This window comes from Schistocerca piceifrons, chromosome 3 (genome assembly GCF_021461385.2).
Source record: "Schistocerca piceifrons isolate TAMUIC-IGC-003096 chromosome 3, iqSchPice1.1, whole genome shotgun sequence".
Classification (NCBI taxonomy): Eukaryota; Metazoa; Arthropoda; class Insecta; order Orthoptera; family Acrididae; genus Schistocerca; species Schistocerca piceifrons.
Window position 1 is genome coordinate 856,341,428 of NC_060140.1, and position 22,310 is coordinate 856,363,737.

The 22,310-nt window shown below is 39.3% G+C and overlaps 1 long non-coding RNA gene across 1 annotated transcript in view; it reads left to right on the plus strand.

The window, feature by feature from the left end:
- Positions 1–10,967: 10,967 nt before the first annotated feature.
- Positions 10,968–22,310, plus strand: part of LOC124789641 — a 207,651-nt gene continuing 196,308 nt past the window's right edge. The window contains exon 1 of the long non-coding RNA XR_007016146.1: positions 10,968–11,108. This is a non-coding gene — a long non-coding RNA (uncharacterized LOC124789641). The remainder of the gene's footprint in view (positions 11,109–22,310) is intronic.

A 22,310-nucleotide genomic window follows, 5' to 3' on the forward strand; every position in this document is an offset into this window, starting at 1 on the left:
GCATCTCCGCTATATGGTGAGTAGCGACTTTCCTTCCTTCGTATTGTTACATTCCATCCTGGATTTTCCATTGTTTGAGTAACTAACTAACTAGCACCATGCCAGTGAAATATGATCCTAAGTGTCATTTTAATGTTAGGGATCAATACCTTTATTAATAATTACCTCCAAAAATTTTTTTGCTGTAAACTACTTAATAGCAATGGGATATAGCAGGATATTCTAAGCAACATCTGCAAGTGTATATTTCCAGGATTATTTCTGGGAAACACTGGAACTTTCAGTTTGTCATTCTGTAAAGTTTAAGAAATGCTAGTTATAATAGTATTGCTCTGAACTATCGATTTCATCATTGTAGTTTCAGAACGGTATACTGTTTAGCATCTTACAACTTTTAATGTACATTATCAATAATATATGATGTTTCCAGAATGAGATTTTCACTCTGCAGCGGAGTGTGCGCTGATATGAAACTTCCTGGCAGATTAAAACTGTGTGCCGGACCAAGACTCGAACTCGGGACCTTTGCCTTTCGCGGGCAAGTGCTCTACCAACTGAGCTACCCAAGCACAACTCACGCCCCGTCCTCACAGCTTTACTTCTGCCAGTACCTCGTCTCCTACCTTCCAAACTTAACAGAAGCTCTCCTGCGAATCTTGCAGAACTAGCACTCCTGAAAGAAAGGATATTGCTTAGACATAGCTTAGCCACAGCCTGGGGGATGTTTCCAGAATGAGATTTTCACTCTGCAGCGGAGTGTGCACTGATATGAAACTTCCTAGCAGATTAAAACTGTGTGCCGGACCGAGACTCGAACTCGGGACCTTTGCCTTTCGTGGGCAAGTGCTCTTCCAACTGAGCTACCGAAGCACGACGCACGCTCCTGCGAGAGCTTCTGTTACGTTTGGAAGGTAGGAGACGAGGTACTGGCAGAAGTAAAGCTGTGAGGATGGGGCGTGAGTCGTGCTTGGGTAGCTCAGTTGGAAGAGCACTTGCCTGCGAAAGGCAAAGGCCCTGAGTTCAAGTCTCAGTCCGACACACAGTTTTAATCTGCCAGGAAGTTTAATATATGATGTTATTGTTTTATACTCCAGTTTTACTGTAGTTTAAGTTCATGTTTGCAATAATTAGCATATGTTCATATTTAGTTCCGTTTCACATGTACGCATACAATATCTCAATTTTTGTTGCTTATTCTGTTTTTGCTTTGTTAAACTTGTTCCACATCCATACAATTCTTTTGTCTACTAGATCAATGGAACATGAGTAAATAAATAAATAAAATACATAAAACTGGGGATTTCTATGAATTCAGCTACATTAAAAAACCACTCTTTCTGTAAATTAGCTGTATATTTGGATTTCAGGTTAATATTGTATGAACAATATCCATTGGAAATAAGGATCTTCCGTACAGTACATATCTGCTTTTCCTCCAGCATTAACTGCTACGTATATATCAGCAGATCAACATCAGTCAAGTAGCATAACTGAAAAAGAATCTGCATTTTTAAAGTAGTGGCTTCTGTTCTAATTGTGTAACTTCCAACTTCCCTCTCTATCCTAATTGTGTAATTTCCAATTCTCTCTCTCGTTATTAAGGTAGAGCAAGTGCCACTGAAAAATAACATATATCTTAAACTGTAAGTAGTGGTTAGCTTTAGAAGCAATTCACCATAGCTTCGTTTGTATGATAATGACTGTTTTGATTGTATAAAATGGAAAATTTACTCTGAATGAATTGGCTCTCACTTACCTATTTGTTCTTCTTTCCCCTCTGATGAAGAAATTTTAGTTTCAAAACTTAGGGTTATTTCTTAATTCTTTTAAATGAGCTAACTAGCAGTATTGGAATTCTGTCTTCTCAAAGTTAACTACTCACCAGCCATTCGGTGTCTTAGTAATTTTATAATGTGTGTTTTGATGTACTGTGTTTGACATCCTTGAGGCTTCTCACTTAAGATGGGATATTACAAAACTCAATGTGTGAACGAATGAAAATGCACATATTCTCAAAAGTAGCTGTATGCTCTTGGTGCTGTATTCCAGCCACACTACATGCAACTTGGAATGCGCCCACCTTCTCCATGAGGAAGAAGGTACCATTTTTCTCATCATTTTCCCAGAGATGTGAGGAGCTGAGCCCAAAAGGGATGTGAATAGTTGCTAATTTAGATGCTGAATTACTTGTTTCCCATCATTTACAAGGTTTGCCATCTAAGGCAAACCGTGACAACTACTACACAAAAAACACAGATGTCACAGCAGGATTGTGACAGATGCCTCAGTGGTAGGTGTTCTTGCACAAGAAGTCGTGCTGACATTGCGGAAGTCTTCACCTGGTGTCCTGAAAAGTGAAGTTGCAACTCTGTCACGCCGCACTAGGGCCGTAGTACCTCTGACACACCAAAGGATGGGCCATCGAGACAGTGATGCTATGACTGCCTGATGACCACGCCTCGTGCCTTTGTTCTGCTGGACAAAAAGCGCTGCCATTCATTAGTGGCAAACTGTGCCTATTTTAAACAAACAGCCTGTGGCTAGTTATGAGGGGAAATCTTTGCCAGTCAGCTTCCCAAAATGGATCACTGCTAAACACTGTGACTCTAGAACTAATCAGTGTACAAAAGACAAGGACAATTTCCTAATTACCACACACATTTCTTGAAAATTTTTACACACATCAGTTTAGCAAAAGGAAATATTATGCTACATTTTATTGTTCTATACACTTTACACAAACAAACTTAGTTGTGCTGCTTTTTTGTTTTTCTACATATTCCCTTACTGTAAAGAAGCAGTACTTCACCAAGTAATCCTTCACCATTGATTTGAAATTGTTTGTCTCCATTATTATTTTGAGGATTTTAGTAATGCAATATAACAGTCCAATGCCAGGATGGCATATGCTGGCTGTGAGCCTGCCATCCACACCAAAGTCCAAATGCCATTAACTTTACGCCTTTCATCTGCCGAGCCACCTGCTGGCTAACTTCCGTCCACAGCAGGCCACCTATCCTGGGGATCTGAGCATACTTCACCGACGGAGACCAGCCTGCATCCTGGGTGCCTAGTACCACCTCGACCGATATTCTGGTGCAGAATACATGAATATACGAAATTACTGTTTTTATGACTGGACATCGAACAACCATCTGTTAACTGCCTAAAGCATCGCTACCACCACGCCCAGGGTGGGAAGCCTGGGAGGCCTTCCTCACCACTAGCACTCCAGACCCACACCATTCTCCCCGACTTCTGCAGTGAGCAGACCTATGGTGAACAATTGTAAGTGTTTTCACTAGTTGTCAACGACAGAGATCTACATTTTCAAGGGATACCTCGTAAATATCTCGAATGGTGAACAAAAGTGGACAAAATGTAGAGAATAAGGAGGAACTCAAGAATATGTGGAAGTAATATTTTTAAGAATTCCTGAACCTGAATGGAGACCTGGATGAGGAGGAACAAGCTGGGAGAAAAAAAAAGGAGAAATAGCAAATAGAAAAAGACCTTACATAGAGAGAAGTGGAAGAGGCATTGGGCAAGATGAAGGGAGGGAAGTCACCAGGTCTGGATGAGCTAAATGTAGAAATGGTGAGAGCAGCAGGAGAGGTGGGAATACAATGGCTATATCAAGTAATGAAAATTGTGTGGATACAGAACATGATCTCAGAAGACTGGAAGAAGGGGATAATTGTCCCGATCTTTAAGAAGGGAAATAGAAAAGAGTGCAAGAACTATCGGGGGATAACACTGATGAGTCATTGTGCAAATAATTTTGAGAACATTTTGGAAGCATGAATTCGGGCAAAATTAAAAGGAAGAATGAGAGAAGAGCAACATGACTTCAGAACAGGAAGGTCCATGGTGGACCTAATTTTTGCTGTAAGACAACTGCAGGAACAGCAGTATGAATATGGAATAGATCTACTAATGACCTTCCTGGATACTGAAAAAGTGTATGATAGTATACATAGAAGCAAAGTGTGGAAAGCCCTGGAGACAGAGCAGTAGCAAAACAGATTATTTTGAGGATAAGGGAAATGTACCATGGAAGTGTGAGCTGTGTGAAAGTGGGAGGGGAGAGATCAGATTGGATTGAACAGAAGAATGGCTTGAGGCAGGGAAGCGCACTTTCACCATTACTCTTCACTGTCATGATGGATGATATATGAGTACAGTAGCACAAGTAACTGGTGAAAGGAAGATTAAAGCTATGGTTTTTGCAGATAATCTGATGATTTGGGGGAATAAGGAGGAGGAAGTACAAGAGCAGTTGGACGAACAGTACAAGAATATGGGATGAAATTTAGTAGAAGTAAGTGTGAGATAATTATCACAATAAGAAAGAAGGAGAGAGGAACAACTGGAATAACAATTGGCGGGGAATGACTGAGGAGAGTGCTGAGTTTCAAATACCTAGGAAGCCTAATACAAGAAGATGGAAAAAACGACAGGGAAATAAACGAGCGGGGGAGAAAATCAGAAGCATTTTGGAAGTGTGTCAGAAGCCTGATATGGATCAAGGATGTACCCCAAATCAGTAAAATGGTTATATACCAGTCATACTATGTCCCAATCCTGACATATGCATCAGAAACCTGGGTTATGAAAGAAAGAGAGAAAAGCAAAGTACAAGCTAGTGAGATGAAATTATTGAGAAACAGTATTGAAGTGATGAAGATAGACAGGTTAAGAAATGAGAGGATCACAGAGTTAATAAAGGTGAAACCATTACAGGAGGAGATAGAGAAATCGAGGCTGAGATGGTATAGACATGTTAAGAGAATGGAGGAGAAGAGGATACCTGGGAGGATACACAAGATGAAACTGGAAGGAGAGAAACCAAGAGGAAGACCAAGAGACAGATGGCTGAACGGAATAGAGGAATGCATCCAGAAGAAAGGAGAAGACTGGACCAAGGTGAAGATGGAGACATGGTGGCAAGACAGAAGACGATGGAGAGGCCTATGTTCCATACAGACCTGGACAAAGGCTGGAAACTGTCCAAGATGATGATGATGATCTCATAAGTAAATAATTTTTCCATTTACCACCTCTATATCATTGAGGTACCCATATATCATAATAGCCTTCGAACTGATACCAATATCCCCCCCCCCCCGCCCCTCCAAGTTCTTTACTTTGAGAATAGTTTATGGGGGAAAAACAAGTTCATGACTTTCAGTAAACAGAATTTAGTTATTCTTCAATTTTTTTATAATTCTTTTCCTCATTGATGACACATTGTTTAACAAAGCTTTCCACACGCTTCTTCATAAACAAGGGATAAATCAGCCATATTCTAAGGTAGCCACATCAGTGGTGTTATCTGAGATGATTATGACTCCTATTCCAGTTGCTCTTGTTCACTCGTTGCCAACTACACACATCGCTTCTTTCCTCAGTAGATAATATTCAATTTCTGCTTTGGTTTTCATTTGGTAATATTTCTACACAACAGTAAAACAGTTTTCATTTGATGCCCGTAGACAAAACAACTTGAAAACAACAGTATTTAATCTGCTAAATATAAGTCTGGTTACAGCAAACATCAGCAATAATGTAGATAACAACTGTAACAAAAAAAAAGGAAAGAAGATAAGCATTTAACATGTAGTCGCAGGTGAGGTCATTAGGGACAAAGCACAAGCTGGCTAGACAACTATTACAGAGGAAATACTGTGTCCGAGTTAAGTTTATTTATGAAAACCTAAATGTGGGCATATGGGGAATTGTATGCCTACCTTGTTCCTCCTGAATGCTAGTCTAGTGGCCTAACCAATGTACCACCACTTCCAAGAATTCTGTAATGTAAATTTAAAAGGTGTGTTCTTTAATAGTAACTGTAGTATTCATTCATGTTGATTTGTTATGCGCTATGAGAACACAGATTTTTGCAAGGTCAACATTTAAGAAATGAGAATAGTTTTTAATTTCACATTTTCAAAAGTGTAGTGTATAGTAAGGCTTGGGCAGGTAAGTTATGATAATGATGAGGAGGAGGATGAGGAAGAATGTAAGGGGGAAGAAAACAATGTTGTACTCAACTTTTGGGAAATACGGAAGCGTCCGATCCCACCCGTCTGCTTTGACCCATGACGTCACAAATATGGCGGAAACAAAAACACACACACACACACACTTTCCACAAGAAGCCTAATGACACTAACGGGACAAGCGCGGGAAATGGGGTGTTTTGGGTGGGGGGCAAACTAAATATAAACAAATTTAGACGCCTTGCGTAGCTACAACGTGTACTTTTAAAAAAAAAATCTCACGGGATAGAACGAACAGATCAGAAAGATAAATATAATAAACTAAAACAGAAATTCTAGGAAACAGATAATTAAAATAAGTAATAAGTGTTTTTAAATTTTTAAAAAAATCTCACGAGATAGAACGAACAGATCAGAAAAGTAAATAAAATAAGATAAAACAGAACTGGAGACAGCAACACTCAAACCAAACTCCGCGCCGTCATGACGTCACACACGACAACACCCTTAAGTCACGGGTCAAAGCCGACGCGTGGGATCGGACGCTTCTGTCGACCCAACTTTTGAATTGCACGCTTTTTTAATCTACTACATAGGGTTCTGTCTTTTCTTCAATTATTTCATTGCCTAGAACAGTTATGAAGAACTGTTCTATTTTCAAATGATCTTAGCAATTTACTCTATTGATTTGCGTTGGCTGTATATATTATGAGTTTTTGATTAATGTTATTATTTTGTTATTTCTACTTGCTATAACATCAGCTGAAAAGCCTTGAAAACTGTTGACTTTCTGTACTCTACCCTACACCCTAAGTTAACACACAAACCACAAAAAATGTTACTTTCTTCAATTAAAGAATATGACATAAGAATTCAGCTGACTTATTATTACACTGAAACCAAGAAATTTTATACGCACCTATGAGGAATGTTGATAGCTTATTAAAATACCTAGTACCTTTTAGGTGATACTGAAACAGGCTTTCTACAGCAGTGCATATGTAGACACTGTGTTATAAAGCAGAAACTATGCTCTTTGCTGACAATGCAACCACTATAATGAAGCCCCAAAGAGTTGCAACAGAATGAGCAATAAATTGAATTACTGAAAAGTATTACTGACTGGTTCATAGTAAATTATCTACGCCTATCACTTAATTTAAAAAAAAAAAAAAAAAAGGTCCGTTCAATGCTCCACAAGGCAACAACAACAACAACAACAACAACAACACCAGCAGCAGCAGCAGCAGCAGCAGCTTGGAGGAAAGGCAGTATGTGAAATTAATTGTTCAAAATTCCTGGGTGAGCATACTGATCACAACTTGATTTGGAGATCACATATTATTGATTTCCACAAACTACTGAGTGCAGTTGCTGAGTCTGGTGATAAAAGCCCCAGAAAATTAACTTAAATTGGAAATTTCCTGTGATGATGTACAGAATAATTTCCTGGTGCAATTCCACATATAGACATGAAGTATTTATTGCACAGTAACATGTGTGAATGATATCATCTGGGGTCCATCATAAACTTCATGCAGCCATATGTTTAAAAAACAAGGCGTACTAACAACAGCCTCACAATACATTTATACTCTTATTAAGTTTGTTGTGCGGTATCAGTTATTACGTGAGAGTATAGCAGTATTCATAAACCTGACATTAGGAACAAAATTAGCCTTCACTACCCACAACTTAACTATATTCTTGTACAGAAAGGAGCAAAGTTTCCATCCATAGAAATGTTTGCCCGCCATCATTGTGAATAAAAGTTACTGGCATATAAAGAATGTTTTAAAAATAAAATGAAAACATTTCTACTTGACAACTCTTTTGACTCCAAAAATGAATTTCTGAATAGATAGCATGTATGTGGTTGGATTGCAATCATTGCAGTTTTGTTGTAAATTACGATTAAACCATAAATCCATTTATGTAAATGGCCAACACATAAATATGTTTCACAGAAAATTAATGTGTCCCATTTGTGAACCAACTGATATTTCCACATCATGGCTAGTTGTCATCGACATGATCCAATGAAAATGGGGGAGGGGGAACAATGACCTAACATGGGCAAATGTCAATGATATAAACAAATCACACACAGTACATTCTGACACATTTTTGCAATCTTTACATAGCTGATGAGAAGGAAAGTATTGGTTCAACAAGGAAAATGGGACTATGGTCAACATAATGTTTACAGTAGCCCACTGAATGCCTCAGAACTGCTTTCACCCTTGTTTCAACACAGTAGCTCTATAAACAGTGCTGCACATTTTAAGTGATTTAGTCACCACTATATTTTATTAAGTTAATGGAATTCAGCACACTTTAAGCTTATGGCTACATGTAAGAGAGAGTAGTACACTGATATCAATTTAATATATAGATAACCTGTAGTTTAGAACAGCGAGTGTATGAACATTGAAATGTTTTAAAAACTGACAGATGTATATACTGTATGGAAATTCAGCTGTCTCAATAATAGAGACTGAGCACGTCAGCTAAAATATTTGAGTATTATTAAGTGTAAAGACGGGAGAGTTCTGACACTGACATGGTACAGGTTGCTTTCTGCCTCACGATCTTTAGCTGATGCTTGTTTAGCAATTTTTCCCAACACTTCACCGGCATGAGTAGCTCGTAATGTGGAAGGTGAATCTTTTGCAATGCCAGTCACTTGTTCCGGAGAAATGTCAAGAAAATTGTTATGTCTGCCAAACACACTCAGGCACAAAACAACAAGCAATATATCAACAACTGACCATGAAAGCCACAACAATTTTACTTGCACTAAGTTTTCAAACTTTGTAATGCCAGGAATAAGAGACAATGATGCCAAGAAAAATTGCAGACTGCAGATAAATAGATGTGTCAACTGATGTCAGTAAATATAGTAGCAGAATGATATAAGTTCCAGATTAAAACTAAAATTACGATATTTGTTGTATCACTCTTGATCCTCTACAGTTAGGCTGCGACAGACAAGATTTTTAACAACCACCATGATCATCTTGGAATGCAAAGAAAGTGCCATTACATCTGAAAAATAGAGACTGGTTGTTTCTCTGCAGAGATTAGGAACAGCATATTGGCGTTCTTTTTAGTAAATATCTTCTCCTCTTTCTTTACCCTTACCACTTCTGACAATACTAAACATGGCTTCAAATGTGTTAAACTAATCAACATGATTCATATTGCACATTATTATTTTTACTGCCAAGTATTATTGTGAATATTTTCTAATGTATCTGATATCGGTAGCCTACATGTTGTTCATGGTCAGATGTGTGTGAGGGCTTTAAGGTCCTAATATGGTCTGGCTAAATAAATAAATGTAGTTTTGAAGTGCTAGTAACAGTCGCTGCATCTTTTTTATTGGCTAATTATTGGGGGGGGGGGGGAGGGCTACTATGACAACCACTTCAGGAGTGTTATGAGAAAACCAATTTATCTGTGAACATTTATATTCTCATTAAAAATCTTGAATTCAGTATCAACTATGGTACAATACAAAGCATTAGTGTCATTACCAGTTCTTTGTCATTCACCACCCACACCTCAACACACTTACTTCAGTTAGTTTCACAATTACGAAGAGACACAATTATGAACTAAAATGCTCAAATATGGATAGATAAATTAAAACAACCTCCCAGCATCTTCAAAAAGAGTAGTACAAACGATATATATTTGATGATTCTTCATAGGTGTACACACAGATGTTTGGCTACATTATGAACAACTTCCTTACTACATGATGTGAAAAATGTATTCTTTATCACTGGAATCATATTGGATTGATAGAAGAGTATATCAATTAGAACAGTTTCTGTTAAATAAATGTCAGCAGTACCCCGCTGTAACATCCACAGACAATAAAAGAGCTACATCACAATACTCGTAAACTATGGGACGCTTAAGATTCATATTGCATAACTTCATGGAGTCAGTCTTCATTAAAGCAAAAGATAATGTGGTCTATTTTAGACTCTTACTCTATTTTTCCATCTGAAATCCATTCAATTACTAACAACATCATACACAAATCACATTAATGCGTCATTGAAATGATGACTGTTTTTAAAATGAAACGTGACTGGCAGGCTACCACAGCTTTACGTATGAGCTATTGCCTGACAACGCCGTCTTCTAGTGAAAAAGTGTACTCAAACGAGTTTGAACTCAGAAGTTGTTTAATAAATGACAAGTGCTGAGTTGTGCGCACGTGTAATGTTGTAATGGACTCCACGTCTTCGAACGAACCACTGCATGTCAACTTAAACGGCACTCCGTGCAACAAACTTTGCTGCTGCTGACTTGGTTCTTGTTGATGACTTGATTCTTGTTGGTGCTTATCCCGTGCGACAGAAGTTGATACAGGCGCCAGTGAATAGGGCAGGTGTGGTCCTCCAGTATCCGATGACTGAGATGCCAACGACTGTGAAAGCATAACGAAATCGTCTTCACCATCGTCTCGTTTCGCCTGTGAATCCTGGCCGGATTGCTCTTGTTCACTTTTCTTCCTACTGCCGAATATCCAATCCAATGGCATTTTTAACTTCTTAGGTTAACTGTAAAGTGTGCGTGCGTCAATACGCAGTTATCACACTGTCACGTAAAGTCAGGAACCTTCAAAACAATATTCAGTTTTTGCATTCCATTACTACTTGTCACAAGTTGCGCAGTTTCTACAGTACCAATTCTTTGGTTTCAGCTGGTGCTCAGAGTAATCACCATTCAAAATAATGTCAGTCATGTCACCCGTATTTCTCTTGACCTGTTTGTTTAAGGCGAAAATTCATGTTTAGATATAAAATGCGTGCTGACTCTAAAATAATTCAGTGTGTTCATTGTACTAAAGTAATTTGAAGAATAATAATTTATTTTCAGTATGTTGGCTCTTCTGTTCGATTAATTTCCTGAGTATAGAGGGCAGTAGTTGGCAACGGCATAGAATTGTTTTTGTGCTTGTGTATTTATTGTGGATATTAGTGATAAAACAGCTTTGTGGTTTCGAAGTGGATAATAGTTCGTAATTTTTTTCTGCATTTACACCTGAAAGTCGACAAGCGTGGAGTTGCCATACTGACATCGTAGGTATGAATTCCAATTTACCGCTTGTTATTTCATAGCTAATAAAAAATGAACGTCTGGAAGTTTGTTGCGACATTTAATCTACTCCCGTTTTAAGAAACTGGTTATGAGTCTTTTTTTACCAGTTTTCCTAATTAATTACTATAATTATTGGATTAATTTCTCAAATTTTTGAATGTTATACTTTTTGAAGGCAGATTAACTAATTTGTTCGTCGTAAAAAGACAGCTAGTGACTGCTTGTTTACAAATTGCTTTTACTCAGTATAATGTGTCAGTAAACAATAGTAATATGCAGTTGTTCGTCATTTAATAAAGTAAAATGATTATATGTTGGATAAGACTGCATTATATACTCATCGATTCGGTATATTTAATACACTGAGCGTTTTTAGAGAGACGTTGTAAACAGGTGGCATCGTTCGCCGTGAAATCTGTCGTATACTTAGCGGATAGAAGCTGCAGATTGGTGTTTGAAATGACACGGAATTTACACGGAAGCATCAAACGTTATCCATTTGTGATATTAGATTATTAAACCTTTGTCTCTGTTGTAGTTTGCGTATGTTGAGAAGGTAAGAGAGATATTGACTATCCCTCAATTGAAATATTAATGGGCGCGGTCTTCTACTCGAAACGTTTAAATTCCAGAGCTTCCGTCATACGTTAGACTAATCAGCTGTTTTTATAAATAATACCATCATCCGAAGTCGCTACTACAGCACAAATGTGAATGTTTGGAAAACATTGGGTAACAATGCTTAACAAAAGAGATATCATTGTTTAATTTCTATAGAAAGAAGAATACTTCCAAGCGATGCTGTATATGGATGGGATAAAAAATTGCTGCCGTTTTTCATTCTGGATTGACAATCAATGTAGTTAAATGTGCAAAAGGTTATATAGTCATGTAGTCCTTTATTGCCTTCGTGTATTACCAAAATAGGCTATATTAAATGTTCAGTGTCACAAAAATGGGCTTCTTGGTTGTGGTGTTTGAAATATGAAGGCATGATAAGTGCTAAACATAAATATATGTAAAGATAAGAATTCTTGTGCTGCCAGAAAACGATTTAATCACTGCATTATAATAGTTATTGTAAGTATGATATGTAACTTCGGCAGCCATAGAAATTAAATTAGGCTATTTGGAATAGTTTGAATGCGTCTTTCAGGTTCCATATTGCTTAAAAATTAGTATTAAACTCATAATGTTTGTCAGTTAATATGCCACCATGGGCCTTATGGTTGCCTGGAAGCACATTTCTGGTATAAGCCTCTATTGTGGCGTACTAAACTGGTTACAACAGTTAATTAAAAGATTTTGTGGCATAGGATAGACAGTGTGAGTGGTGATTCCGCTGAAACCAGGAAAATTGTTATTTATTTCTATGTATTGCTGTTATAAGTAATATAACGTGGCTCTATAAGGCCAACAATATTTTTAGAATAAAATTATAGGTTTTGTATTTGTCTTCTGAAAGAAAGATCTATATACCACTTCTGTAAAAGAAAGAACGTCTCTGCACTGATGCAGTTGAGCCAAGATCTATTGAATTAACCCATAAGGAAATGTAACAACTGTAGAAGCATCCATAATTTATAAGTATTGTTGGCAGAGTAATTTACAGGTGGTATCCGATTGGAACGAAGAACATTTATTGAACACGTTGTTGTTTTCAATCCTAAGTTTGGTTTGCTGCAAATCTCTGCATTAGCCTATCCTGTCCAAGCCTCTTCATCTCCCAAAAACTACTGCATCTTACATCCATTTGAACTTCCTTAATGTATTCATCCCTTGGTCTGCCAATAGAAAAAATACCCCACACTACACTGCAGTACCAAACTAATCATTCCTCGACGCCTCAGAGATTTTTAAATTGATTTTATTTTACCATCACAAATTTCAGGCCTGAGCCCATCGTCAGATGGTAGTTTTGGCTTCTTTGGAAGTTTTATATCTGCAGGCCTATCTTCCAGAAAGTCTTCCTTTACATATTAAAAGATAGAAATTTGATTTTATTTTACAACCCATACTGATCAATGAACTGTACTAAAGACAAGATGGCAAATACATTTGTTTCCATTGGCTGCTAATTTGATGTACTGTAGCCAGTCTGTATTTCATAACCTCTCTACTTCAACCATTATCAGTTACGTTCTTGCCCAAATAGCAAACCTCATCTGCTGCGTTTAGTATCTGATTCCCAAATCTAATTCGCTCAGCACTGACTGATTTCATTCTACTACATTTAATTATGCCCTTTTTTACATTTAATTATGCTCAGTTTATAATCTTTCTTGAAGACACTACCTGTTCTGTTCAACTGCTCTTCCTGGTTCTTTGCAGTCTCTTGTCAGAATTAGTGTCATCAGTGAAATCTCAAAAGTTTTTATTTCTTGTCCCTGAACTTTAATTCCTTGCCCAATTTTTTTATTTTTTTTATTTTTTATTTTTATTTTTTTTCCATTGCATCCTCAATGTACAAATTGAATATTATCAAGGATAGGCTACAACCCTTTCTTGCTCACTTTTCTACTACTGCTTCACTTTAATGTCCTTAATCTCATGTAACTGCAGTCATGTTTTTGTAAAAACTGTAGGCCTATATAACTGTTCGCTACATGCATTTTAACAATGGAAAAACTGCAATACGAACTATTGCATGGTAGGCCTATATTACATGGAGTAACGACATAGTTGCATCACAGCAACACAAAAGGTACTTGAGTAAGCAAGGCATTTATTCTAATCTCTGTTTCTTACTCTGCCATGCCATCACTGTTCTGTGCGATCCAAACAGATAATCGGATGTCGATTTTCAATTTCATGATAGGGTACATTCTTAATATTTTCACTGAGCAAGGTGGCACAGTGGATACTGGACTTGCATTCGGCAGGATGATTGTTCAAACCTGTGTCCGGCCATCCTGATTTAGGTTTCCCGTGATTTTCTAAGTTGCTTCAGGCAAATTCCAGAATGGTTCCTTTGAAGGGCATTGCAGACTTCTTCCCCACCCTTCCCAAATCTGATGGATATATGAACTTGCTATTTGGTTCCCTCTTCCAAATCAATCGATCTTAATATTTTCTTGGTCTGAACTCATATCGTGAGTAAGTGTAGATATCTGACTACACTCTTTCAAGCTGGATCAGTTGAGAATTTGCTCCGTGTAGTGTATCTGCTCTACCCACAAACAATCTTCTTTGCAGTTCCTAGTAATTTAGATAGGTAAACAGTAACTTCATGAAAATTTTTCAGTTTGTATCTTGCTTTAAGTTTGTTCTTCAAAAATCTTCCTTTCACACATTGTTACTGGAAGTTAGCATATCATGTACATAAGCAGCAACGATTGAATGTCTGAACCTTGATTTTTGTAATAGACACAAAGGTCAGCCATTGACCTTTTGAAGTTTGTGTCTAATTTCGGCAATACTGAAAATCCGAGTTCTCTCGTGTGCTTTAACCCAAGGCAGACACTCATTTCTCCAGAATACACAGTATGACGAACATAGTGTTACCAAATACACCCGAAACAAAGATGTAAACGACGCAATATTATTTCACTCCGGCAATAAAGTAAATCTAACGGAACGATTGCGGGAAGTTGGGGTTTTAGGGTGGCGACTAGTGAAATAAACAACACTTAAGAATCATGCCACATTTACAAAACAAACAAAAGCAAATAAACGGAAAAATACAAAAAAAAATCAAACAACTGGAATCGAATACTTAATTTGATCAACGAAGGCATTGAATACCAAGAACCGACAGTTAGCTGTCAGTTGACAAAAAAACAAAACTACAGGGCTATTACAAATGATTGTAGCGATTTAATAAATTCACTGTAGCTCCATTCATTGACATATGGTCACGACACACTACAGATACGTAGAAAAACTCATAAAGTTTTGTTCGGCTGAAGCCGCACCTCAGGATTCTGCCGACAGAGCGCTCAAGAGCGCAATGAGACAAAATGGCGACAGGAGCCGAGAAAGCGTATGTCGTGCTTGAAATGCACTCATATCAGTCAGTCATAACAGTGCAACGACACTTCAGGACGAAGTTCAACAAGGATCCACCAACTGCTAACTCCATTCGGCGATGGTATGCGCAGTGTAAAGCTTCTGGATGCCTCTGTAAGGGGAAATCAACGGGTCGGCCTGCAGTGAGCGAAGAAACGGTTGAACGTGTGCAGGCAAGTTTCACGCGTAGCCCGCGGAAGTCAACGAATAAAGCAAGCAGGGAGCTAAACGTACCACAGCCGACGGTTTGGAAAATCTTACGGAAAAGGCTAAAGCAGAAGCCTTACCGTTTACAATTGCTAGAAGCCCTGACACCCGATGACAAAGTCAAACGCTTTGAATTCTCGGCGCGATTGCAACAGCTCATGGAAGAGGATGCGTTCAGTGCGAAACTTGTTTTCAGTGATGAAGCAACATTTTTTCTTAATGGTGAAGTGAACAGACACAATGTGCGAATCTGGGCGGTAGAGAATCCTCACGCATTCGTGCTGCAAATTCACAATTCACCAAAAGTTAACGTGTTTAGTGCAATCTCATGGTTTAAAGTTTACGGCCCCTTTTTCTTGTGCGAAAAAAACGTTACAGGACACGTGTATCTGGACATGCTGGAAAATTGGCTCATGGCACAACTGGAGACAGACAGCGCCGACTTCATCTTTCAACAGGATGGTGCTCCACCGCACTTCCATCATGATGTTCGGCATTTATTAAACAGGAGACTGGAAAACCGATGGATCGGTCGTGGTGGAGAACATGATCAGCAATTCATGTCATGGCCTCCACGCTCTCCCGACTTAACCCCATGCGATTTCTTTCTGTGGGGTTATGTGAGGGATTCAGTGTTTAAACCTCCTCTACCAAGAAACGTGCCAGAACTGCGAGCTCGCATCATCGATGCTTTCAAACTCATTGATGGGGACATGCTGCGCCGAGTGTGGGAGGAACTTGATTATCGGCTTGATGTCTGCCGAATCACTAAAGGGGCACATATCGAACATTTGTGAATGCCTAGAAAAACTTTTTGAGTTTTTGTATGTGTGTGCAAAGCATTGTGAAAATATCTCAAATAATAAAGTTATTGTAGAGCTGTGAAATCGCTTCAATCATTTGTAGTAACCCTGTACTTCGACATAAATTTAGATACCCACATCTACAAGAAAATTACAAATATAAAAAACACGCTACACTTCGTGCAGTAAAGACAAAAAAACATGAAAACGTACTTACCACCAAAAGTCAGCCGACAAATCTTGGCCGGCACCTCTCTCTCTCTCTCTCTCTCTCTCTCTCTCTCTCTCTCTCTCACACACAGACACACACACACACACACACACACACACACACACACACGCCAAATAAAACCAGAAACAACCATTATTGAAACCTACCATTTCTTACACTCGTCCCTGGTTTGAGAAGTGGAGATTTCGCTCAGTTTCATAAATTCCGCGCACTGCTGACACTTTGCAAATTCCACCAAGAGGCCATGTAACTGGATAAACCTAATTGTAGACGCCATATTAATACCCATAGCAGCAACCAACGAACAACTATCAAATTTCCTTGCAAGGACGTGCCGACGTAGTACTAAAAAAAAAAAAAAAAACACAAAAAATAACTTGCAAACCATCAACAACACGGCGAATAAACAGTCTGAAAACCAAAAGCAAATCAGTTGCTAGTAACTAAAATAACATTCAAAAGTCTAGTAACACACAGCCTTAAGTTCAGTGCCGCACGACCATCCCTCACAAACAATTTAGAAGCATAAACATCTGACACTTTCTAATGTGTCAGCGCTTAGTCCAACCCGCCCTCTGGAAATACAGTCCAGTTCAAACACTTGGACCGAGCGAGGTGGCGCAGTGGTTGGCATAGTGGACTCGCATTTGCGAGGACGACTCTTCAAACCCGCGTCCGACCATCCTGATTTAGGTTTTCCCAGATTTCCCTACAACGTTTCCGACAAATTCCGGGATGGTTCCTTTGGAAGGGCACGGGCCGACTTCCTTCCCTAATCAGACGGGACCGAAAACCTCGCTGTTTGGTCCCCTCCCCCAAATCAACCAACCAAACACTTCGTGTCTCAGTGACATTGTATAACACAACACAGTTGTCGCGGGTCAAAGCAGACAAATGGAATAAGACCTTTCGATTGACCTTCAATTTCATATTCCAGCAGCAGCCACTTTGGTTAAATCCATACACTGCCTTTTTATAGTTTTTTGATACCAGTATCTTTCCATGCCTTCATACCTGGATCGACTCGACTGCTGGAACTGTACCACAAATCTCTTGTAGTAAATCTCCTTGCAAAAAAGCCATGACGCCTCCAGGTGATAAACGTCAAGATCATGTTTAGTAGCCACACGACATAAATACCTGAATGAGTTGGGGCTATATTTCATAACTGGTGCATATTTTTCGTCATGGATCAGGCCTTGCTTCCGAGTACAACGTTTTGTTACTAGCATTTATTGACTTCTTATCTGAAGGTAAAACGGCAGACTCCCATATGTCGTTATCTTTGTGAGATTTTAACACTTCTTGTGTTGCCTTCATTCAGTTTCCATCGGTGCCTGCCATTGCTTTTTCCAGTGACAGAGGGTCAGAGTCAGTTGACTGTTAAGAGTGATATGCTACGAAGTTATTTTGCTGTAGAATTCTTGATGACTTTCGTATTTGCTCAAGTCGTTGCAGTTGCTCGTTATCATTATTTGCTTTCCTGTACTTGATTCCTCATTGCAGCTAGTATTCATCATCATACGATAATCTCATGTTCCGGTCCGATTTCTTCTAGTTCAGTCTTTTATTTATAACGGGCATTGAAATGAAGCCCGATCACTATTGTAAAGTAACGGTAACGAAAAAATGGTTCAAATGGCTCTGAGCACTATGGGACTTAACTTCTGAGGTCATCAGTCCCCTAGAACTTAGAACTACTTAAACCTAGCTAACCTAAGGACATCACACACATCCATGTCCGAGGCAGGATTCGAACCTGCGACCGTAGCGGTCGCGCAGTTCCAGACTGTAGCGCCTAGAACCGCTCGGCCACCACGGCCGGCAGTAACGGTAACGATTTTGTTGTTGTTGTTGTTGTGGTCTTCAGTTCAGAGACTGCCCTCTAATACTAAATTGGTGATCCCTTGATGCCTCATAATATGCCCTTCCAACCGACCCCTTCTTCTAGTCAAATTGTGTCACAAATTTCTCCTCTCTCTCCACTTATATTCAATACCTCCTCATTAGTTATGTGATCTACCCATCTAATCTTCAGCCTTCTTCTGTAGCACCACATTTCGAAAGCTTCTATTCTCTTCTTGGCCAAACTATTTATCGTCCACGTTTCACTTCCATACATGACTACACTTCATACAAATACTTTCAGAAACTACTTCCTGACACTTAAATCTTTACTCGATGTCAACAAATTTTTCTGCTTCAGAGACTCTTTCCTTGCCATTGCCAGTCTACATTTTATATCCTCTCTACTTCAACCATCATCAGTTATTTTGCTCCCCAAATAGCAAAACTCATTTGCTACTTTAAGCGTCTCATTTCCTAATCTAAATCCCGCAGCATCACCCGATTTATTTCAACTACATTCCATTACCCTTGTTTTGCTTTTGTTGATGTTGATCTGATATCCTCCTTTCAAGACACAGTCCATTCCATTCAGCTGCTCTTCCAAGTCCTTTGTTGTCTCTGACAGAATTACGATGTCATCGGCGAACCTCATAGTTTTTATTTCTTCTCCATGGATTTTAATTCCTACACCGATTTTTTTTTTTTTTTTCCTTTACTGTTTGCTCAATATATAGATTGAATAACATCGTGGATAGGCTACAACCCTGTCTCACTCCCTTCCCAACCACTGCTTCCCTTTCATGCCCCTCGACTCTTATAACTGCCATCTGGTTTCTGTACAAATCGTAAATAGCCTTTCGCTCCCTGTATTTTACCCCTGACACCTTCAGAATTTGAAAGAGAGTATTCCAGTCAACATTGTCAAAAGCTTCCTCTAAGTCTACAAATGCTAGAAACGTAGGTTTGCCTTACCTTACTCAAAAATGTAGTTATACACAGCACACATACCGGTACTCAAAAATAGTCGACAAAACTGTTGGCACATGTGTCCCATAGCAATACTAGCCAGACGATTCCATCCTTGAAGAAGCTAGTAGGCTGCTGTCGGATCCAGGCCTAGACCCAGTCACACACTTCGTCACCGTTGCGAATCGATGCCCGTGAATAGGTTTAGAGGTCCAAACACATGAAAGTCACACGGTGAAAGGTCGGGACTGTACGGTGGATGTTACAGCGTTTCCCACCGAAACTACTGCACTACCGTCATCGCCGCATCGGCTGTTTGTGGGCGGGCATTATCATGCAGGAGGATGACGGCTTCGGACAACATGCCTTGGTGGTTCCCCGTTCCAGGAACTCGACAAGCAGTGGGCCCTTGGGGTCAAAAAAGGACATCGTGACCTTACCAGAACTGGTGTGCACGACCTTTAATTTCTTTGGGGGTAGTGAAGTCGCATGCTTCCACTGGTTCCTCTGACGCTCGCGTTTCCGGTTCAAAGTGGTGACACCATGTTTCGTCACCTGTGACAATACGCGACAGAAAGCCGTATTCCTCATCATGATAACGTTGCAGATACTCAAAGACAGCGCCATTCGAGTATTGCAAGGTTCGGCGGTTAGTTGGTGGGGAACCCACTGTGCACAGCTTTTTCGGAATTTCAAGTGTTGATGGATTATGGTGTGGGCGGTGCCTAACGCTAATACCGAGTAACCGATGGATCTCGTCCACGGTGATTCTGCGGTTGCACAATACTAAAGCATTCACTTCCGCAACCATTTCCGGTGTGATGTCACGATGAGCCTGTCCAGGACGAGCATCGTCTTCCAGTGACGCGCCCCTCAAGGAATCGTTTGCGCCATTCCACAACACTTGAACGGCTTAGACTGTACTCACACACCCTTCATCCGTCGATACACTTCACGGCCTCCAATTCTCTCCGCCGCCAAAAATCGAATCACTCCTCATTCCTGGTTACTCGCCTGCATGTTCGGTAGTGGACGATAACTTGTGTGACACCTCTTCGGCGTGAAGCCACACTCGCGCTTTACAACATCAAACGGTGCGCACGCGTCAGTCTGTCTACCAATAGATAGCGCCCCCACACCCGCAGTTACGCACCTTACGTGTAAGGCAAAGGTAGACGCAATTACCAGGTTTCGTTTGAATGTACCTCATAGTTCTGCTCCTGTTCTGTCAGTGAGATAAACAATTGACTTAGTTTCTGTGACCCGGTTTCTAATTTATACTGGAGATGTCGAAGATTTGATTCTTGCCTGTCCAAGCTTTTTCAGGAGTCTTGTGTTTTAGCGCCGTAGTCGCGATCACCTAAGTGAAGCACCGTCGGGCCCAGATTCAACTTGTACGGCTGACGGCCTGGTTACATCGGTTACCGTTGACACCATGGCGTCCAGTTGAAAGATTTGCACCCAGCGGTGTTACATACATTATCATCATCATCATCACTGTTGTTTTAGACAGGTTTTTTAATCGACTTGTGACATTGCAGACCGATTTTGTGTTAAAACTCACTATTTGCGGAAAATTTTAACGTAAAAGACTTTTAACTATAAAAGGCAAAAAAGGTATCATGGATGTCCAGCTTAGTACCAATATTTTAGGAAGCTAACATATAATAACGTATAAGAGACATCTTTTTCATATTATCTTATTACAAATATCATTTTATTTGTTTTAAAGTACTTGTTAACTGGGTAATTTGTATACCGGTTTGTCACAGATAACAACCGTGATCACTGCGGTAGTCCATTATCTCTGGCCTTTGGGCGAGCTGACTTTTCTAAATCAATATACTTTCCGAAACAAGAAAATTTTTTGTCATCGTCGCCTTTAATTGTGATTTACTTACTATTACCACGGCCTAACGTGCTCAAATAACGTACAAAGTGCAATGAAAATCTCAAAATATAATTAGAGGTATTGTGACTCAGTGATAGGCAATACTAAGTAAAAAGCGACACTTTGTTCTAAGCTATACAGATCGCATTTATTTACGTTTTTGTATTTTGTGTTCGTAATTCTCATTAATCTTCTCTTCAGCAACAAACAAATGCAGATATTACTGTCGAAAGTTAGAAATTACAAGCAATTAATGAGAGTTAAATATTTTTCTCTCTTCATTCACACAACTACATATATCCCAACGATTACACTTATTTCTATTACTCTCATTATTTAAAACTATAAAAGTGCGAAAATTTCGCGCTGATTGCCTCGTTATTATTACAGATTATTATTATTATTATTATTATTTGGAAATTTTGTTTCGAAGAGCAGACAGCTTGCGTTTTCGCCTCTTGTATTAAAACGCTTAGCCGCTGAGTTTTTTTTCTCGCCTGACAAGGTTTATCAGATTATCATCCTCACATTCTCTCCATTATTGGTGCATGGAGTGCAGATCCTTTTTCCCACGTTCCCTTCAGTTCGGTTTTTAAAGTCTCGAGTCAGCTGTGGTACTTGATTTTTATCCCGAAGGTGTATATAAAAAGTTTCCTGGAATAGTCGTCAGTTAAAGTAGGAAATTATTTGGCTCCTCCAGTTGACGTAGTTTGCGTCTGACCACACAAGTCTGAGTGTAATGGCTCGAGAATTTCCGTGGCAAGTATTACTTGCTCTCTCACACGAAATGCCACTAGCTGGACCTATGCGTAGTGCATGCATCTCTTTAGACTACAGATAACCCAGTCCTTTATTTCACAAATCTGCTGTTTGACTGCACTATTGATTTTGTTTCAAAATTCCGATCGTATGGTGAGTCTAGCCGGTACATTCCATTTGTTAATGACGCACTAGTAACTACATTTTTGGATTTGTCGTTAATACGACAGCCTTCCCTTTAGAATAAAATCTAATGGGCTTTTTGTATTACTCACATCCTTCCCGCTTGTTTTCAAACTTGGTTAAATCTGTTCACGTGAGTGGCGCCGTCACAGCATGTCTTCAAGATGGCTGCTACACTTGACGTTCGTCAGAAGCAACGTGCTGTCATAGAATTGCTGTGCTGTGAAAACGAGACATTGGGAAACATCCACAAGAGGTTGAAAAAGGTATATGGAGGTGCTGCTGTCGAT